Raw genomic sequence first — 8,418 nt, 5'->3', positions numbered from 1 at the left:
TCTATCGATCTCCATCTAGGATCATAAGAAAAAGTGCCCTTCTGGGCACAGGTCTCCACCAGGAGGATAAGAGTGTGTGTGTGATGCTTGGCAAAATGTTTAGGAGCAATATAAACGTGCGTGTGTGTGTGTGTGTGACGCGGCTTGGCCTGTTGTAGCGCCACCATGAGGCTGATTTGAAAACTGTCAAGTGGCATTTCTTCCAAAGCCTAGTGGGAATATGCATGCACAGTTTCACCACAATCGGACGCTGCGTTTAGTAGTTGTGGCGATTTGTACAAAACAGGTACAAGGCGGGCTACTCCTGAAAAGTTTAGAAGCCAATTGTAGCCAATAAGGGTGGATTATGAGAAATCAAACAAACCCGTCTTGATCACATGACTATGGAGAGCATGTGTACCGATTTGCGTGAAATTTGGATAAAATCTGAAGGAGTAATATTAGAAAATGTGTTTAACATATGTCGGCCTCCTGGTGGCGCTATAAAGAGCAGATGTGAAAAATTCCAGGCAAAGGTTTTTCCTTGGCTTCTAGGGAGTTGGCATACAAAGTTATCCACAGATCCGTGCAGTTAGAGGTAAAAACACTTTTTGGCCAGTTATAGCGCCACCATGAGGCTGAGTTGAAAATGTTCATGTGGCATTTCTTCCTCGGCCTAGTGGGAATGTGCGTGCACAATTTCACGGATATCACACGATGTGTTCATGATTTGCAGCATTTTGTTTGAAACTGAGCACTCCTGCGAACTTTGGAAGCCAATCTTAGCCAATCAGGATGGAGTCTGAGAAATCTGAAACACCCGTTTCGTTGAATGGCTCTAGAGAGACTGTGTACCAATTTGCGTGATGTTTGGACCAAATCTGTAGGTGTACTGTCAAAGCGGCCTCCTGGTGGTGCTATAACAGGCCGTTCTGGAAATTTTGGGGCAGAGGTTCATCGTTGGCATCCAGGGAGTGTGTGTGAAAAATGTGGCATCGACCGGGTTAACGGTGCCGGAGATTAGCTGTTCACAGACGGAAGGACGGATGGACGGACGGACACACGGACACACGGACGGACGGACGGAGTGCAAAACATACTCTCTCCCCATGCCTTCGGCCTGGTGGAGACAATGACTAGAATAAGCTACTTCAGACAATTTAATTGCTAAATGATTCACATTGTTCTATCCATTGGCAAATCATCAACGTGTATGATATTACATTTTAGACCTAGGTACATTTTGCTTTTTTAACATGATGTGTCGAAATTTTACTTTGACCTACAAAAACAGTTTTTTGTGTAAAATAATGTTTTCTACTTTCCCCATGTGCTTCCCAACTTCACAGCCAGGTGTAAATGATGGATGCTTACTAGATTTAAGCTCCCCTACAGTACCAGTGCATTCTGGTATTGTGAATCAATGCACCAACTTCAGTGTTTACTGACTGACCTAGCTGACCTATAATCACAATATATAATAGCACAGTGAGTCCCCCAGGGGTCAGATTTCGTGTTTTGTTTTTTAATATAGCATCAACATCAGCTGTAGCCACTATAAACCCTATACACATCGGCTATTTGAAACTATCCGATCTACGAGCTTGTTGATCAGCAAATCAACAAATCAGACCTTTAAACTCAGTCAAATACATTTCAAATCATATGAAATAAAACATTGGGTCTTTAGTAGGGTCAAGGAGTAAACAGTGATGAAGAAGAACAGCAGAGGAAAAAACACAAAAGTCAGTTGGCAGTGAAAATCAGAACAGCGCCACAGCGCGTTGAGAAATGTCTCCGTAGTGATTCATCAGCACTAGGGCCGTTGAGCTAAAGAATCCGCCAGAATGTTCCATTTGTACACCCTCAGAGTTAAATTAACCTTGATTTTACAATATAAATTGGGGGTCCCAGAGATAGAAATGCCATTAAATGGGTGTCCGTGGATGGACCGTGGACTAATTCATGAGAAACTAGCCCTAACCGTAACCTCACAAAAACAAGTAATCCGTGTTTGTTGGAAAAACATCAGAGGGGTTTGAACCCATGAAGTTATAAAGTTCGGATTCAAAGTCGGGTGTCTAGACCGCTAGAACACTGATGACACTGTCAGGATGGGGATCACGTTCTGTATTGACGATTTAAGCCGTGACGTAACCCGCTCTTCCAGAGCCACTTCCGGGTCTTACTCAAGGAAGCTTCCACACCATATATTTTCTTTGTCATAGACACTTGTACAGTTACATTAATAATTCTACTCGGGTTGGAAGCACTAAGGCCCATTTTAACCATCAATGGCTTCCTTTCTGAAAAATAACGTAATTGTAAAAAGATTCACGCGTTGCTAGTATTTACAATGAGAAGCGGATGGGATCTGGTGCCTACTAGTACCCGGATGTAACGTAGTAGGTAGGACTACAAATGACTACAACAAACACGCGGGAAAAACGCAAACTCGCGGGGAAAACTCGTGGGCGGAGCCTCACACCGGAAGGAAGTGACGCCCCCCTTCAAATACGACGCAGACACAGTGATGCGGGTTTGATGATCACAGTTTGTTGATAGTGCCATCGTGCTCTTCGTCTGCAGGTAAATCATTTATGTTACTTTAATACTTAACGCTGTTTTTGTTGTTGTTACTTGTTATGTTATTTATATATACTATGTATCTACACCAATGTTCAACCGTGTTCCTGTAGTGGATTCGTTAGTGTCCTCGCTTTGTAATCACGAGTGCCCGAGTTCTAGTCCCGGTCGAGGCATTAGTCTTTTTCCTTTTTACCAACCAAACAAACGAAATACATTTCACATCTGGTGGTCCGTGGATCAATAAATAATCGACTAGATGTGAAAAGAGTATTGTTTGTTGTTTGGTTGGTAAAAGGACACAGATTCTTTGAAATTGGCGGGAAGCAAACAAACACTCTTTGGATTTGGTGGGAATCGAACCCGGGTACCCATGTTAACAAAGCAAAGTCTGTAACCACCACATTTATATACAAACAAACGACCAGAAGTAGCAGTCTTCTACTTTCTCCAATTCTGTAGTTTTTTGGAGATTAAGTAATGCAGATGCTTAACGACAATTAAACTATTGAGAGTGTAAAGATCTACTATTGGGGTCCATTTGGTTACCTAAATTAAATTGCTCTGTATTGTGACAGTAATCATTGCTATAGTGTGTGTTCAGTAACAGTGTTAAATAGCTCTATAGTGTGACAGTAATCATTGCTATAGTGTTTGTTCAGTAACGGAGGTCTACCGGTCTCTCCAGCTTTTTGTTGAACAGAAAAAGCATTTTCTGAAACTGGAATTTTATCCAATCAGGAACGCAGTCAGGATACAGATTAAACAAGTGGAATAACACCCATGACCGGGAAACCCCGTGCAGCTGGGCTTTAACATTGAGCGCTCGGTTGCATACGTCACCCCGGACCTCAAAGTTGAGGTCCGGAGGAGGGACTTCCGGCAGTCTTCCGGGTGCTTCAAAACGCCACTGAGCAACTTCCACTGACATGAATAGCTGGGGGGGCGGAGCTTCGCGCCAGTTCAGTCTATCCTTTTATATACTCTATGGGTTTCCCGGTCATGAATCCACGGGTCCGCCTGTAGTCCCTCCTCCTACCACTAGGGAGGAGAGCTTCAACGTTGAATAGCCTCACTGGCCCCTTGGGCAAGACCTACGCTGAAAAGACTATCAGCGGAAGTGGCGGAAGTGTTGCGTGTAAGATAACTACGTCACGCGGTGCGGCTGTGTTTACTAGTCCCCACCGAAACAAGGAAATGACGTTGATGCTTTACAAATCAGTTCACATTCTCCGCGAATGAAACAAGTGTTGTGATTGGTCGGGAAAATATCGTATCCGGGGGAAATACATCTGATGGATGTTCCGGAGGATACGTCCGCCGATAGCTTCTTTGCCTTACGTTGTGACCAGGCTCTTCTTTTCGCAGAAAAGTAAGCCTGGGACCGAGGCTAGTGGAATAAGCCTATCTCACAGAATCTCCCCGCCCCCCCTAAATACGCCCCTTTCGGGGTTAGTGGTGATAGCGTGACGTCACTCCATAGACGCCTATTAGGCCTATCTCACAGCCCGCTTTTCACGCCCACTTCCGGTAAATAGTGGTGTCATTAACATTAGCATTTACACGTTTTTTTCTCTGGAGAATCTAAGTACATTTTCTAATGTAAAAATGTGACAGACCAATATTATTATGAAGCAAACAAGATGGTAAATCAGCTCGAACAGATAGAACAAACCTTACCTTGAGAAAACAAAAGTTGTAGACTTCTTAAATTACCTCTGTTAACATGTAGCGTCTATGGAGTGACGTCACGCTATCACCACTAACCCCGAAAGGGGGCGTATTAAGGGGGGCGGGGAAATTCTGTGAGATAGGAACTGGAACATTAAGCTCATAAATAGCTACTTTCTCCTGATTGGCTGAACATTTGTCACCTACCTGAAATGTCTTTTTTTTTAAACCCTTTTCTATTTATTAAAGAGCTGGAGAGACATGAATATTCCTGTTACTGAACACACTCTATAGCAATGATTACTGTCACAATATAGAGCTATTTAACACTGTTACTGAACACACTCTATAGCAATCATTACTGCACAATATAGAGCTATTTAACACTGTTACTGAACACACTCTATAGCAATGATTACTGTCACAATATAGAGCTATTTAACACTGTTACTGAACACACTCTATAGCAATGAATGATTACTGTCACAATATAGAACTATTTAACACTGTTACTGAACACACTCTATAGCAATCATTACTGCACAATATAGAACTATTTAACACTATTACTGAACACTCTCTATAGCAATCATTACTGCACAATATAGAACTATTTAACACTGTTACTGAACACACACTATAGCAATTATTACTGTCACAATAACTTTGTAATGCTACTGATGTTTGTGTGCAACATTTGAGCAGACAGGCCTTATTTATGTCAATCAATCAAGTCACCTTAATTCAAGTGATAGATTATATACAGGGGCATGCCATGTGGTCTACCTGCACAGCCTTTGTGATCTACTGGTAGATCACGATGTACCTTTTTGGGCACCCCTGCAATACAGGATTCCTGTCCAGAATTGTTTTATTAAATATAGAGGGTTTAAGTCGTTCTGAATTTATGTGTGTTTCTTTTTCTGTCTTTCTTTCTTAGGACGGAGATCAAGGTAGACACTGTAGGAAGGCTCTAGCCAGCCAGCCCCGCCAGTCAGCCAGTGTAGAAAGTCAGGCTGCCAAGCCAGCGCACTTCAGCCATTGCAGCCAAGGGTTAGGGTTAGTCAGCTCAGCCAGGCCTCTCTCGAGGCCTGGCTCTCTGTCTGCCTGGACCGGTCTGCCCCGCCCTGCCTTGCAGCAACAGAACCAGCTGGCCTGGCAAGCCAGCCAGCTCAGAATGCGAGCTCAGCAAGCCAGCGCAGCGAAAATCTTTACAAGCCCAGACTCAGGATGTCCAGCAGACAGCCAGGGTCTCCTACCTGACAGCCAACAGTCAGCCAGACCAGACCCGCATTTGCAGCAAGCCAGGCTCTCAGCCCTAACAGTGCAGTGCCTTTGATTAGTCATCCAAGCCAAAGGGTAGGGTTTGACTGCCCGGGCCCAGTGCAGTGCCCTTGATTAGTCATCCAAGCCAAAGGGTAGGGTTTGACTGCCCGGGCCGCCTGCCAACTGCCAATGCTTTCCTGCGACCCTTCCTGCTTGCCAAGGTCTGTCACAAACTTTCTGTCCTGTCCTGGCCTGAGTCTGAGTCTGGGCTTGTACATTTTTTTCGCTGCGCTGGCTAGCTGAGCTCGCATTCTGAGCTGGCTGGCTTGCCAGGCCGGCTAGTTCTGTTGCTGCAGGGCGGGGCAGACCGGGCCAGGCCTCAAGAGAGGCCTGGCTGAGCTGACTAACCCTAACCCTTGGCTGCCTCGGCCGGCCTACCTGCATGCCTCGGCCGGCCTGCCTGCCTGCCTGCCTGCAACTTGAATGAGGTGTGTAAACATTTATTTCACGGGTTCTCCAGGTGTTTTTTGAAGGAGAGTGTCCTGTCCAGTGTAACTCCAAGTTTCATGGGGTGGGTATGGTTGGAGAGTTTGTGACCATCCCAAGTGACGCTCAGTTCTTTTTTCACGTCTCGGTTCCTCAGGTGGAAGCTGCATAGTTGGGTTGTTGATGGGTTGGGTTTCAGGTGGTTGTATTGTAGTAGCTTGACATTTCTTGGAGGGCACTTTCAAGGACAGATGCAATCTTCTGGAAGTCTGCTTGTTGGGTGGTAATGCAGAGGTCGTCGGCGTAGATGAAACGCTGGCATTCTGTGGGTAGTGGCTGGTTGTTTGTGTAGATATTGAAAAGGAGGGGGGCGAGCACGCTACCTTGTGGGAGGCCGTTCTTTTGGGCTTTCCATTTACTCCTCTGGTCATTTAACTGGACATAGCAGCGCCTGTTGTTGAGGAGGCTTTTCCTGACCATTGTGCTGTGTTGGACAGTGTCGTAGGCAGCAGAGAGATCTCTGAATGCTGCTCCAGTTATTTGTTTTCCCTCAAACCCATCCTCAATGTGTTGGGTGAGGTTGAGCTCTGTCCAGCACAGGAGCGGCCGGGACGGAAACCAGCTTGGTCTTTAGTCAGCTTGGTGTCTATGAGTGGCATGAGGCGTTGGAGTAGCAGCCTCTCATAGAGCTTGTAGGTGATGCAGAGGAGGGAAATGGGTCGGTAGCTCTTTGGGGATAATGGGTCTTTGCCGGTTTGGGGATTGCAACCACTTTGGCCTTTCTCCAGACAGAAGGGATGGTTTTCTGTGCCATGCATGTGTTCAGCATCCCCACAAGCCAGGTCTTTGCGTTAGGTCCCAGGTGCTGTATCATTTCTGCCAGTATGTCATCAATCCCTGCTGCTTTTCCAGGTTTCAACTTTCCCATTGCAGTTTCGAGTTCTTCTAGGTCGAAGGGTTTGGTTTGAGGGCTGGCTGATTGTGGTTCGTCTGATACCACTGTGCGATGGTATTCTCCTGTGGGTTGGCGGCGGTGTTGGTTACGACTGTTGGCCACCAGTTGTGATGCAACAGAGGTTTGCTGTGACCGTTGTGAATTATGGGTGGTGTGGTCTTCGCCAAGACGGCGGATTGTGGCCCATGCCTTCCTGCTGTTATTTGTCATGTTGGTGTTCTCTATATCTTTTCGTCCTGGGCATGACGTTAAACTGTTCCGTTCGAGAGGACCGGCGACCCTCGAATGTAAACAGCCACGAAAGGAAACTATGTGTGTGTGAGGTGTTCTCTATCATTTCATTCCAGACTTTCCTTCGTTCATCCCCAACTTCACTGTCTATCTCCTGTGTTCTCCATTCATCTTGAGCGATACACAGTCGTCTGATGTGCGGGGGGGAGGTGCCGGCTAGCGCATAAAGGCACGGGACAGGTGTTGTCTTGACGCATCCCGTGATGATGCGACAGGTGTCATTTAGGGCTGTGTCGACCAATTTGGTGTGACGTGATCGGCTCCAGCTTGAGCAGGCATACTCTGCTGTAGAGAAAGACAGGGCCATGGCAGTTGCACGGATTGTTTGTGGGTCTGCGCCCCACTTGGAGTTCACTAGTTTTTGCAGGATGTTATTGCGGGTGTTGACCGTGGGTTTTGTGTTCTCGAGGTGTTTTTTGAAGGAGAGTGTCCTGTCCAGTGTAACTCCAAGATACATGGGGTGGGTATGGTTGCAGAGTTTGTGACCATCCCAAGTGACGCTCAGTTATTTTTTCGCGTCACGGTTCCTCAGGTGGAAGCTGCATAGTTGGGTTTGTGTGTGTCTTTCTTTTTCTGTCTTTCTTTCTTAGGACGGAGATCAAGGTAGACGCCGTTGGAAGGCTCAACACAAGCCGAGGCCCCTAGAGCAGTGTTTCCCAACCTTTTTTGTCCCAGGGCACACTTTTCATAGCCTACAAATCTCGGGGCACACCTAGATATACGGGGGGGTGTGCATGTGTGTGTGTGTGTGTGTGTATATATATATATATATATTATATATATATATATAGTAAAACTTCTTTGAACCCAATATACTTTTAAAACTCTTAGCCTGCCGCCATTAATTAATCCCTCGATTGCGTATTGCCATGGTTTAATCACGCGTGACACTTACTTTGAAGAGCCAAATATCCGTATCGCATTTTACTATGAAACCATTCCGTGTGTGTTGACGAAGCTGGTGCTCGTTCTCTCGGTCGGTGGTGGAAAAAGTGGACCGCGAGTATCACAGCGCCTGCTACAGGCCGTTGAAAACGCTTGTCTGGGACAAAGCGTCCTCTGCAATGTCGCTTCTGTGAGATAAAGCCGTCTGAAAACAGAGCCGGCAATGTTAGTGGATGCGCGCGCATTTTCAAAATGGCCGCGCCCATTGTGTCAGAAGCATAACAAAGCTAACGGACGGT

The sequence above is a fragment of the Electrona antarctica genome (genome assembly GCF_951216825.1).
Source record: "Electrona antarctica genome assembly, chromosome: 21".
Lineage (NCBI taxonomy): Eukaryota > Metazoa > Chordata > Actinopteri > Myctophiformes > Myctophidae > Electrona > Electrona antarctica.
The sequence above is the reverse complement of the archived record's forward strand: the minus strand, read 5'-3'. Positions refer to the sequence as shown.